We start from the raw sequence: 14,452 nt of genomic DNA on the forward strand, positions 1-14,452 counted from the left end.
TGTATATTTAATACAATTATTACCCAATGATAAAAGGGACTGTCCAGTCAAGGTTGTTTAAAAATATCTACTTTATTATTATTACAACAGCCAGTTCTGGCACACTACAAAATACAACCCACCCTGTAACAGAACACATAGGACAGACAGTTTCACAAAGGAAAGGTATGCACTCTGGATATTGACAGGAGGGTAATCGGTAAAGCAATCAGTCTTTACTGTTCAAGGTTATTTGGTTTCAGCACCAAGGGAGCAAGGGGAAATAAATATCACTAGGGGCCTTCGGAGAAGGACCAGGGGGACAGAACCGCAATGTACTTGGTTCTTGAGAGGATCTTGATGCTTTGCAGCTCCAGCAACAGAGTTCCAGATGGGAGACAGATGCGGGTATCAGGGGGCAGGCAGTTCAGCAACTGAGACTGGGCGGATGATGGCAGGCTGGCCTATACAGCGACTCAGAGAACCATTTTCTCTGTGCTGGTTGGTGGATCTGGAATGCTGGTCGAGGCATCTCGGGCGGCTTTAGTGACTGCAGCGTGACAGTCAGTGCTGCAGCCAGGCACAGTTTGAGGGCTCGACTGTCCCAAAAATGTCCTTTAAGATGGGCGCTGGTTGATGCTTGTTGTGGCACTCCCCCCTAGCTTGTTCGCAGGGCTTGTGCTGTCCTTTAAGGTGGACGGCCCAAAGCTGAGGAGAGTGCTTGCAGGCAATGGCCTTGTCCTTGTTCAGAGACTCTCTGGCACTTCCTACCTAGTATGTTTGCTGGCAGAACCTAGCAGGACACGCTGTGTGCTGGTTGGGTACCAGTTCTGGAGCTGCTGGATGGGTCCTCTGAGTCTGTTATCTTCCTCTGTTCCCAGGGAGTTCTATAGGGGAGGGATTTTGCTTCCATCTCGGAAATCCTGGCCCTCCTTCACAGGTGTAAGCTATAAGGCAGACTGTAGCTTCAGCCAGGGTCCAAATGAGTTCTTCTTCCTACTCCTTTCAAAGTTATCTGATGATCTACTAAGTGAGGGGCTCAACCATCTTGTAAATCCAAATGGATCCCAATGATTGGTGCATGGTAAGCCTAACTCAAAGAACCCATCTGGGGTCCCCACCAACAATCTTCTGTTATGCGTGAGGTCAGGACCAGAGTGCTTTGCAACAGGAAAGGTAAGAGGTCACAACGTGTACCTCTTAATTCATCGTGTACCTCAAACCCATCTTCCTGTCGGTTGTAGATCAAAGTGTCTCTCTGGTTAACTGAGCCTTCTGTTACTCTTGATCAAAGCACAGGTCTCCCTTGAAGTTTTTGATGAGAGCAGACTTTCTGTCTCCCTTAAATCACATAATTCTCCCTCTGAAAGTGGTCTGCTCTGCAGGAGTTACCTATGGTAAATAGTAGACCCAGACAAGGCATTCACTGTCCTTCTTACAGAGGGGTGGGACCTAGCTTCAAGATGACACATTGCATATAATAGAGGTGTTCACTTTCCTGCTCATTGTTAAGTTCTGTGACCAGGCTTATTCACAGGACTGCTTAAATTAACTCTCATCACTATGCGCCACCACTGCACAGAACTTAGACAATAGAACAGGGCGGATCTATGGAGCCTTTGATATTTAATTAGGCTGGCCATGGGAGAAGGAAGGTATTGCCATTCTCATCTGGATTTTTCGTGTGCCCCTCACTGTCACCTGTCAAATAAATGTGACAGGGAGGACTTCGCCTGTAGGCTTTGTCCCCCAGAGTACACTGATCTAGTTTGTTGTGCGGCGAGCATTAGAAAATGTGTGCCGAATAGCCCCACACATTTTCGGTGGTCGATCTCTCATAATTACATTTCCTAAAAAATAATTTAAAAAATCCCAGACGAACACACACTCCCCGTATGGATGGACGAATCCCTCACAAACCCAGTAATTACAATCAGCACAGGGCCCCATGTTGGTGGCTCTGCATTTACATTTGCTCCACAGACGAGTTTTTAACACACGGAAATGTTCGGTGAGCAATGTGGAGAGCTAGTGTTGATGTGCTATGATTATCAGAATTCCAAAAAGCCGAACTGGACACTGTATATATGTGTATCACATGTTATTCAATTAAACCAGGTAACAAATGTCTAAACTACTATCCTTACTTGTGCCGCATAAGATGCGCTACGTCTGAATCACGTCTCAAGCATTTCAGGCTGTCAGGCTGGCAAGAGTTGATAAGGTAGACCATAACGCCACTTGTCACTTTCACTGTGGAATATGTCGACCTGCACCACCCGGCGGCCTTCCAATAAACATCACATTAACAACATAAAAAGAAGCACCTGTGTCCCAAGCCATAACATCTGACGTGATATGTTGGAATGTATCAACAGCAAACTACCATACTCGTCAGAGAAATTGTCCCTCCAAGTACCCCATAAAACACAAATGCACTCAGCAGGAAGAAGCAGAAGAGGGGGAGACTGCATCAACCTACCAATCTGTGTTTTTGATATCAGCACACACCAGTCAGAAAGAGACCCCACCTCTGAGTGGAAACAGTGAACAATATATCTGGCAAAGGAGACATTTCTGTTCTACTTACGGTATGTGTAAAACGCAAATCTGATCTAGCTTTACCATTTAAGCAACTCCCAGAGCCCTCGCTGGTAGACGTTATTGAATAATTAACTTCCTTGAGACATTTTATCACCGTTACAAATGAGAGCGTTGGCTGCTTTTATTTATTTATTTATTTATTTATTTATTTATCATTTGTATAGCACAACAAGCCTGGAGGAATCTAGGTGCTTTTCTTAAGAGAGTTGGTTACAGTGGTGGTTTGCAGTGGTGAAAGGTTACAAACGTTACAATAAATTCTTGCATAGTTATTCTGTTACAGACATTGCTTACATATGTAGCATACATTACTTACATGAGTTGTAGACGGTATTTACATTATTTGCAGCATGCATTATGCTAAGGTCTACATAAAGGTGCATTGAGTTTCCCCTGTTTAACATGAGTACATGCTGGATTAGTTTACTGATTGCATTTGTTACATTGTCTAATGGTGGCTTCTAGGAGTCTTGGGCAAAGAGCCAGGTCTTGAGGCCTGTGAGGAAGGACCAGAGGGAGGGGTCTGATCTTAATGCAAACGGCATGGAGTTCCGTAGCTTGGCCGCAATCACTGGGAAGCTGCAGCCTCCAGCTTTTTGCCGTCTAAATCCAGGGATGGCTTTAAAGGGGACATCAATGATATATGCTCACCCTTTGAAAAATGTGATGTTCACTTAGAAGCATTTGAAAACAGGGAGATGCTCTGAGAGGTTCAAGTATCAAGAATTGCCAAGCTTCAATCCAAATTTTCTTACCTCAGATCTAAGGTAGAGAACATTGAAAACAGCAGCTGCAGGAAAACTATTAGGATCCATGATGGCCTCGAAGACAATGGAGGCGAGGACATTATGATGTTATGCAGAAATTGTTGAACCAGCTCCTGAACTTATCACCATAACTCCGATTGGATATACCAAGTATCCATTGAAACCATACAAACCAAGGAAATAGTCCTGCAGCATAATTATCTATCACACTAAATTTAGCCAAGCGCAAGAAATTCGGAAAGCAGTGAGACTCACGGGATCCCTAAAATAAAGATACCATAGGTTTTATATCAATCCAGATTTTGCGAGTGACAAGGTGGCCAAATGAAGACATTCTTAGCTACTCATCCTTTACTGAGGCCATTTAATATCAAATATGAGCAGATCAGTCCTCTCATGACAATCACTTCCGAAAGTAAAACACAACATTATGAAGACCCGAAGGCTCTCCAGATGTTCGTCAGTTTTCTGACACAATACCAAATGGAAACTTCATCAAAGGAGACCGCCAGGCAGGCTAAAAACTCAACAGACTATGGCTGAAGCCCCTTAGTTGCATGGTTTTCATCTCTGATTATGTGCTAGCTCTAGTGGTCTAGGGATCCTTTGATGGTGGTATGTGACATTCCATCTGCTGCATATATTCATTCCTTTACGCATTCTTATGACTGCATTGATACATTATCTGAATTCTATTGCTATTAATGCTATTAATATGTGAACATGTATGTTCAGTGATGACAGAACTCAAGGTGTTGATTGGGAGCATCAAAATGGTTTATGTCAGTCATCTGTACTCCACATTATCCCACAGTACCCTGTTTTCAAGCCAGTCACACTAGAGTACAATCCCCACCTTTGAGAAGCAATACTCATAATTCTATTACCTTATGCAATAGTGAACTTGGTCACCGGCACCAGGCCTTCATTACAAAGGTCAGCTATGATGTAGTACACTTTTGATTAAGTGGCATAATTCATACACACTCCCCTCATGGGATTTTTTCAAAATCATGAAATAGAAGGTCCAGGGCACAGTTGGCTCTATTTCATGAGGCAAAATTATCCTTTTGTAAAAAAAAAAGGTCACATTTCAATAGTGCCCTCATTCAAGAAGCACATCTTAATTCAGAATACTACAAGCAATTGCAAAGAGATTGGTTTGCACTTTCAGTGCACTTCCCAGCTAGGGGTTGGTAAAATGGTGTGCAAATGATCTTTCAAAATCATGAATGCATACATTTTGCACATGAAAATAGCCGCAGGTGGCAAATGGGCACTTGTTTAGTTCAAGCTAGGAAACCAAACCCTCACAATAATTAAAGTATATATTGTAAGTATAATTAAAATGTTTTTTTTTTATAACATGCTTAATACACAAGAAGTTTCTAAGTGCGGACCGTGATGCGAATCTGGGTTACTCTGCGCCATCTTGCTTCCAAGACGAGCGCGTTGCCACTGAGCCATGCTATCACGAGCAAATGCAGGCCCTAAAGAGTATGCAAACCACAAACCATTTGGTGATTACGGGCTATTTTAATTTGCCATTGATTCTCAGCTGGTTGGAAAATGAACTGCTGCTTCTCCAAATTGCAAAGTCATAACATCCTAGAATCCGCTTAAAAATCTGTGATTTTAATAGATATGGGAAGACTGTTACAACGAAAGATTCAGTATACTTTTTTCTCAACCCCCCTTCCAAACCACTTTTAAATAGATGATATACTAGTTAATACAAATGTACTCTCCACCCTCGCACAAACATATATTGTCTCTCAGTAATTATCTTACCACACTCTGATGTGGAGTGTCCTCGATCTGGAGGTCTAACCAGGGGTGGTGCCTGCAAACATCAACCATAAAAGATCATTAAATGGGGAGAGCTATTTCCTCACACTTTTGAGACTTCCGCATATTGAATAATCCTTCAAACACAGTAGCACACATGCATTCGGAGGCATGTAAGTCCTCTCTTAGAGGTCTTATCCTATTATAAATTGCCTTCAAGAAACCATCTGAGGCCATATAACTGGTTAGATTGGACTCACCACCCAGTTCGAGAAACTGTATGTTGCATATGACGAGAAAGACAAGCTTAATGAAGTACAGAAAGTGAAGTAGGAATGCAATGCTATTCTTACTTATAATGTGCATATGTGACTTCTAAATAAAACATGGGATAAAAAGGGACATTGCTGCAGGGTATTCAAAGCTAAATCCAATAGTAAAAAGTCAACGTCCGGGCTGCTTGTCATCACCCATTCTATAGTTATTTTGGCACTTGAACCACTATTTACAACGATCAGATCCCACCCATTTCTTCAGGTCATCAACATTATGTCACAAGTGGGAAGGTTTAGGTGTATATTGATGATGTTGCGATATATTTTACCAAAATCCATCACACCATTGCTGTCCCAATTTGGCGAGAATGACAACATTTCTGAATAAAAGGCCAACTGGGACAAAAACAGAGGGACTTTTCCCGAACAAATATGCCTACGCTCAAGGGATCAACATCTCACTCTGACTTTGGAAACCAAAAGGCATCAATCACCTAGATACCACATTGACCCCCACTTTAACAGGTACCAGGACATCTAGCACAGATTTTATTTAAGAGGGGATTCTATCCCATATTACTAAATGTATCAAATTGTTCTTAACCTGCTGGAGCAAAGTGAAGTCTATCAAAAAGTTCTAAACCCAAAATATTCTACATGTTCTGGCCAATGTCTGGCTGTCTTTTCCAGCTCATTTCTTCAAGGCAGTTCACAAAATCCTATCCTTCTTCCTATGGGCTGGGAAAAAGCCTTGCTTGAAGTTGGACGTTCCACAGAGAATTGAGAGTGATGGGGGGGGGGGGGGGGTAGGGGACAGCGGCGGCTTGCCCAATTTCAAAAGATATCAGAGAACATTTATGATGTGCTAAAAAATCAATCGGCTATGACCAACCGTGGCTAGTAACATTTTCCCTTTCACTATGGGATCCATCTGACCTACCCCTGAGAATAACAATGAACTTGGTAGTGTTGTTTTAATAACAACTTGGGTCCAACTGTCAATACACAGCATGCTTCCATATGGTTCAACACTTATATCAAAAGAAGCTCATGCGTTTTTCCATCTTTTTTTATTTGTATGTTTTCAATATTTGCATGGGCCAGTCATATTAGGGAGGTTTTTGCAGATCCCTCTGGTGAAGGCTGTGAAATCATCACCTGATGTTAGAACATTGTGTGACCCAAAAGGAAATACCAGACGCTCTTTGCCCTGGTGGGCTCTCTCCTTTTCCTTACACTCTAGCAGTCTCTTCTCTAGACCAAGTCTCTGAGCTTCCAAATAAAGCTCTCTATCTTGGGGCGTAGCGAGCCCTCTGGGTTGCAAACAAGGCCTCAGCAGAGACAGGTCCAGGAGGAGGCAGAGTGGTAGAAGAAGTACCCACCATTAGGCGTGCGAGGGCTTGCCCCTGCACCCCCAAGAGAAACATAGCCAGCATGGACATCAAGAATGACTTTAACAAGCTCTATGCTCTACCTAACGAAATGAGAGCCCTTTTTGAACAAAGTGCTGCCAATTCCTCAACAGCGTTTTAGTTCATGGTCCATTTTGTAAAGATATCCAAATTTAGTCAGCTACAAAAAAAAAAACAAAAAAAAAACTATTACCCCCTCAAAACACACATAACACTTGGGTGTGTAAATTCTATGTTTTTGACAAACAAGGATACAGTTAAAAAACAACACCAAAGGTAGACTTTGTATGTGTGGATAACAAATGTTAAAACCCCAACACAAAGTTACAGCTAACTAAAGATAGAGGTGAGGTAGACAGGTAAGGGACCCAGCACACTAACAATTCACACAGTTAAAAATAGCACAAGCTTGAAAAATAACGCAAGTAATCCTGCATTAGGTAACAAGCCCCACTTAAAGAAACATCAAATATCTGTAAATAAGGATATACACCTTAAAAGGCAGATACGTCCCAATACACTAAGACCTAAGATTAATATAAGCACACAGTTGCTACTAACCAATCCAGGAAGAACACAGCAAGCTACAAAGCAAACAAATATGATGTCACTTTTGCGTACAATTTTTGTCTACAGTAATCTAGAGGGAGAAAGAAAGAGATGGGTGGGTGGAAGGGTTAATGGTTAGCACTCTGCAGGAGCGGTTATGGAGCATCAGAAATCTCAGAAGGTGGGCAATTTTTCATGCTATTGACCGGTTTTCGAGCCTCCTCAGAAGCGGGAGGCCAACATCTTCCCTCCCAGTCCAGATAAATCCTCTCGGCCCATGCCTCTTTCCCCCACCCATTCACCATGTCCACCCACTCTCCCCCCCCACTCCAACCCTGCCCCACTTATCTGTGAATACCTCATCTCTCGCCGACAGCAGGAACACTTGCTTGAAACACATGGCCGCACCAGCACAATGGCTGCCATGAAAATGGATAAAGGACAATCTGAATTGACCTGTACCTTGGGCCCCGTGCTATTACCTAACTGGTAATGCCTGCTTGCAAAAGGAACAGGATTTTAAGGGAATTAATTTGTGAGGTTGGTGGACAGAAAAAGAAGTAAAAATAAAGGGGAGGTATGACAAGGAGGAAGTAACTAGTTGACAGTCAGAGGTTTATTTAGACAGACTGTCTTTACCACAGATACAAAAGTTATATCTGCAGTTGAGATTGAGCTGCCCCCATTTTAGGTCGGTAAACAGTTGATGGGTAAAGCCAGCAAGTGAGTTGCCTTCCCTGCATTGCTCACGATGGGATGACTTGTTCAGACCAGTTTGAGCATTTAGTCCTGTACAGCAAATGAGTGATGATTATATTACAATGTTTTGTGCTGGCACCTCATTTTAAACATTTATCTACAATTGGCTGCTTACACGAGCTGAGCTTTCCATTTCTAGAAGGCTCCCACCCGGCTAGGCATTTCGAATGTACGCCACAACATGGGAGTTTTAAATGCATTCTAACAGGGCCTGTTTCCATTCACACTGTTCAAATGTTGTACAGCGTGGGGACTTCAAAGGTGCATGAAATACGAAGATTAGTCCTCGTCCCTTTTAATATTTTACAGCTTTGAGTAAAAAAGGAATCATGTCAGGCTGGACTTTGTAGACGTTATCTACAACCGCACACACTCACGTTGGGCTTCAGCTATTATCAGGAGGCTCCTGCTATAAGGTTTATAAAATGAAACAGGGCTTTATGGGTGACATTTTAAAGACTTTGGGCCTCATTACGAGTAACCCGATAAATGTTCGTAAAATGGCTGGTACTGCCGGCTGTGGCATTTTTCTCATTTTTTTAGTCTCCCGCTAGGGGCAGTGAACTACTGGCAGGCCTGACCTGCCGGTAGTTCAGGCCCAGACTGGCAGAGAAATCAATGCAGCACCAGTGTTAGGAAAGATTTCTTAATTGTGGCTAATTTTCCTTGCATGTGGCAACCCCTAAACTTTTTGCTGTTGTTTTCACCATGATCTAGACTTTGCCAGAGAAGTGCAGCCTTCTGCAGCACTCCTCTGGGCATTCGCTCCATTCTTACAGGGAAACTGACATGCCCTTAAGAGAGTAAGTACCGGGAAACGCTGTTTTCTGTAGTTTCTTTATCATGTTGCAGCTTTAGTGCAACATGGCACAAGAGGGCACTGTAAGCTAAGTTACTGCTCTCTTGGGTCTCTAGTCTTCTACAGGCCCTAGATACTCTCTTTGGATTGTAAATGAACGGTGCAAGTGAATCACGGACGGGATTGGTGGCAGCGATCGTTTCTTGTGTTTTTGAGCTCCTTTTGGCGTTTTAAGCGCGTTTCTCGCGCTTAGCCCAAAATGGTGGCCTGGCTCCCAAAATGGCCAGTCCACGAGGCTCTTTGTCCTGTCCGCTGACCGTCTTGCCCCCTTCACTTCCCCCAGGTCGAGCCGACCCGCGGCCTTCCTTATTTGGGCATGTACTTTCCCTCGAAACACAGATGCTTTCGCGGGCTTCTACAGGCCTGTGTGTGCCTCCAGGATGGGGGCTGGGATGTCTGGTCCCAATACACATCCTGGGCGCCAGAGAGTCTAGGGTGGTGAGAATGCCTGGGACTTTCTCCTCGCTGTGTTAAGCAGCACGCCTTGTCCGCACTCGCGCTCTGCTTCAGCCCACAGTGGAGGCTGCGCTTGAGTCACGGATCTTTGTCCTTCTTCATTTGTTCACCGATCTGAACTGCCTGACGTCCTCGCAGAGACTTCCTTTTTCCCATTGGCACCCGCGTGTGCAGGTACTTTTGAGCACAAGGCTCCACTCTTCGTAGGGCTCGGACTTCCTTCTAGTTAGGTGCCTCTGAAGGCGGACTGGGTCTAACTTGTATTCGCACTGCCTGTTTTCCTCCCCATCTAGGTGGTCTGCATATTTCGTGCGTCTCTCTCGTTAGACTCTGTGGTATTGTATATATATTGTATTGAGTGTGATGTATTGGTTTACTTGAGTTGTATCGTGATTATACGCTATGGTCAATGTTACAAAGTCCTTGTAATAAATGTGTCTATATTTTTAATATAACACCTGTTTGGAGTAATTTGTAAGTGTCCTTGCTTTGTGTGCTCATTGCAGGCTTTCAGTCACGCTCACCCCTCATGAGACCTAGTCTTGACCGCCGCGATCGCTACCCTGATTGGTCTGGCTTGTCCAGAGGTTACCCTGTTCCAAGAAACTAGGCTGGCCTTCTGAACCTCTGCGCCTCCAGGACAGAGTTCAGAAATCCGTCTTAACACACCGGTACCGTTCACAACAGTGCCGGTGCTTAAGTGGTTCTCATTCTATGGAGTAAATATCGGGCGGTGGACATGTAAAGGTGAGACTGCCGGTAACCCGCTGGTTGCACCAGCGAATTACCGTCAGTCTCATAAGGAGACGCCCCACAGCCTACAAAGTGGTTATACAGTGTATTTACACTGGGAAAAACATGTTAACATTTGTGTCAAAACATAGTTACGAATAAACAGCAAAATTAAGGGATTACCAGCAAGAACATTTCCAATTTTAAAATTCAGCAGCATAAGTGATGCCAGGTTTGTTGTTAGAGAATGATTTGTAATGTTGGCAGAACACATTGTATCAAGCTGCCGGGAAAGAAAACAAGCTCTTTAAGACACGTTTTAGGAAGTATCTCCCTAACTTAGCCAGCTCCACTGGCCCTTACACAATGGCCACTACTATGACAGCGCTTTCAGAATGCTGTGCATGAGGGAACAGCTGACTGATATCCACGCCACTCTTGCATGTATTTTCATTAGCTCTGGCAGCAAGCAAAGCTTGCTTTTGATAGACATAAAAAGGCTGCCCAGAGTTCGATCAAGGCACTGGGATTTAAAATGTCTTCCTAAAGGATTTAAAGCACTTAATGGGGAATTGTGATAGAGAATCATCTGTTGTTTGTTGACTAACCTGAACTCTTTTGATTTTTATAATGAGGTAATGTAATGTATGTATGTTTTTACTCGTTGTTTTTTTTTTATCTTGTAAAGGTTTGTGTATGAACCATATACAATAATAAAAAATAAAATAAAAAATATGATGTCAGTAATTCTGTTTCTAAAAGGGAAGCCTGCTAATCAGACCTCCTAACTTTTATAATGCTCCATACCATCTCGAGGCATTCTGAGGCTCTGACCACTTAATATAGACTAGAATATTATGTCCAGGGCTATCCTACGAGTGGACTGTGTGATTTGGAGGGGTGTATGGGTGATCAAATGTTGAATGACATATCCTTAGAGGAGCGGACATGTATAAATAAGAGGGGGAAAGGAGGAAGAAATGAGAAAGCGGGATAAACAGCACACGATGCTTTCTTTCAACATGCATGGAGGATCCAAAGCACAAAGGGCTGGCATGCATGAGGTTAATTGGCAAAATAGCTGTTTGGACGAGGAACAACCGGATTACCTTGAGAAGGCTGCCATTAGTTCTCTTCATATCAAAATAGATTCCCTCACATTTGAAGATGGCCGTACGAATGCTACGCTGAATAAAGCTGCCAACCAACCTGACCAAGAAGAAGGAAGAATCTCCACAACAGAAGATCACCTCCATACAAGGTCATCAAACGCCGCGGAAATGCAAAAAGCACTGACATCTCTAACAGTCAGAATGAAGCTTTGGAGAGCCGTTCACGAAGAAACAACATTTGTATAACTGCAACAGGTGAATCAGAGCCAATAGCATCAATGGAAATATTTGTTGAACATTTAATTAAGGAGATGCTTGCTCCTGAGCAATTATCAACACATGCTTGTTCTATAATAACCAGGCTACTGATCTTTCGAGACTAGGCTGCAATCCTACGAATAGCACAACTCGAGGACACAAAGGAGACGTGATTCACTTATGTACAGACCCTTAAGTGAAAGTTTTGGCTTCGGGAAAGATTTTGCTTAAGAGTAAAGCAAGCCCTGTGAGCTGTGATATAAAATATTCTATGATGTTTCCATTCAAGATAAGAAATGTGTATGAAGGAAAGGTTAGTTATTTGTGACTCACTGCACATGATTGAGTCGATTACATGCTTTCCAAAGCTACCACAAACCTATCTTCAGGTGAAGCTGGCTCTTCACAAAGGGCCCCTTGATATTGGTGTCCTTTAAGTATCATCCATGGCATGGAGAGTATAGCAAGACCATGGGAAACATATTGACTTCCTTTCCCCCTTTCCCCCTTTTGTCATGGCAGGATGCTGGCTAACCCTACTGTACATATGGGAGTTATCGGTTTGCCTACTGTCCCCTCCAAACCCCCGCCTCCCTGGTATGTTCTTCTACATGTTTGGTTTTCTTGTCTAATCACTGGGAGTGTCACTGACTATTGGAGGTTGTCATTGTGGGTGGGGGGTTACCTTTGACATTATTAGGATAAGTAGGGGGTCCGTTTCAGTGTTAATACAGTTACAAAGTTCTTGATGAACATTATAGTGGAGGCATAACATGGCAAATGCTATATTTACCATGCTATAATGATTCCATTGCAAAGTGATGCTTTTGATTTGGATAGTCAATGAACTATATATTTTGTATGGGGGATGAATTCATGTTTACATAATGGGTCGAAAAATTGATAGGTTTTATATATTGTTGAAGGGGGTGGTATTGGTTTGGTAAATGTGGTAACTTGGAATGCCAGGGTGGTTATCCATCATGCTAAGGCCAGGAACATCATATTATACCTTGAGAGACATAACATCAATATTGCCTTACTGCAAGACAGACACTTAAAATCAACAGCAGAGATAGGACTTGTAAGAAGGTGAGGTTTGCCACAGATACTTCCCCCTCATACCTCATCCACACCAGGAGAGTGGCAACATGAATCCACTACTCTCTCAGATCTAGGCTACATGAATATGCTAAAGATCACGAAGGACGGTCCCTCATCATACAGGGCGAAGTTAACCGTCTTAGGATCACTTTGATAAACAGTTATGCCGATACCCGTGAACACTTAGCGCATATATATTTTATTTTGACAAATATTGTAATTAAAAACAAAGTACACTCATTAAAAATACAGTACAATAAAACAACAATTATAAATATACATTAGGAGTTATAGAAGGATGTTGCCAAAAGGTGTGCAATGAATGACCAAATTCCGTAAAGCAACAGGCATGAACACAATAAAACAATCTTCCTAAAAACACATTAAAATATTACAGTTTAAACTTTGCACAGGGAAGCTGCGTTAGCCCTTCCGCATCTCAACACTTTACGCAGATGGTTCAGCATCCCCAGCTTTCATTAGCCTGTACCTTCGATGTAGGACTTGTCTACATACAACAATGGAGCTAATCCTTTGGGGGTGTCTCTGCCATTAAAAGACAGCATAAAGCAGTCCTCATTGCCGGATGCCAGACTCCATAAGGATGGGAATGAGATCGATTTTCCTAAGCTTATGGTCATTTGGGAAAAAGAAGAAGAAATGGAGTAGATCTTCCCACATTGCCTCACGTAGAGGGCCTTTCTGATCATTATAATTGGACCATGCTTAGTTCACGGCACTTATCGGTAATATGTTTAGCCTAGCTCCAGTCACAAGACAGTGACAGTGAACTTGGTCCACAAGAGGAATTCCTGGATATTGATCCTACAGAGGAGTACATGGTAACGATGTGATTCTAGTTGTAGTTCATTATGCTCTCTGTGCATGTATAACAACAATACGCTGCTTATTTTGGTCCTCTACACAGTGCTTGGCCATGGTCCTTGGATTATTAAGGTGACTCAGGGCATTTATCTTTGCCATATGGTGCTTAATATGTGAGAGCTACTGTGTAGCCGTTGCATTGGAATGCGCTAGACATGCTCTGAGAATGAAGCATGTCAGTGCTGCATCCACATTATTCCAGAGACAGGTCTAATAATACATGGGCTCTAATTTGAGATCATCTTCTAAAAAAAGGAAGTTCAAAATGTGCAGCATAGTTGGGTGCAGATTGAGGCAGACCCAATCGTTTTTTTTGTATAGTTATTTTCCATGACTTGTAAACTACGCAAGTCTTTGAACCCCATATCGAAAGACCCTATTTGGCCACTGCCACTGGTTTAGACCGGTAAACATTAAGAGCCGTGGCTGCTGGTTTGTTTCTGCCCAATCTCATGAATCTGTATAAGCCCCCTACTGCCTGCTGCATTTTCTCAGTTTGTTTTAGAATGTGGACCTTCCTCTTAAAATTACAGCAGAATCTAACTCCCAGGTAGTCAAACTCTGTGACCTATGTCATTTTCTGAGAATTGGTGAACATAGTTGGCATTTTCCTTGCTTGATTGCCTAACTGGCAAACCATAATGCCTGATTTCCTGGCATTTACCTGCAGATCAAAATCATTCATAAAGGTTATGTACTGAGTAATAAGAAGTTGTACGGCTTGCGGTGTGGACTAAAAGCACAGCATGGTCTGCATAGATCAATGCAGGGAAAACCCGGTTTTCAATCCTTGGTACATCTGCCTCTATGGTGAGTAAAAACTCCTGCAGATTGTTAATGTATAACGAAAACAGGAGTGGTGCCAGCACACAACCCTGGCAAACATTGACCAAAAAGTCGTCAGTGCGCTGTC

This window comes from Ambystoma mexicanum, chromosome 2q (assembly GCF_040938575.1).
Source record: "Ambystoma mexicanum isolate Mex_15411 chromosome 2q, UKY_AmexF1_1, whole genome shotgun sequence".
Lineage (NCBI taxonomy): Eukaryota > Metazoa > Chordata > Amphibia > Caudata > Ambystomatidae > Ambystoma > Ambystoma mexicanum.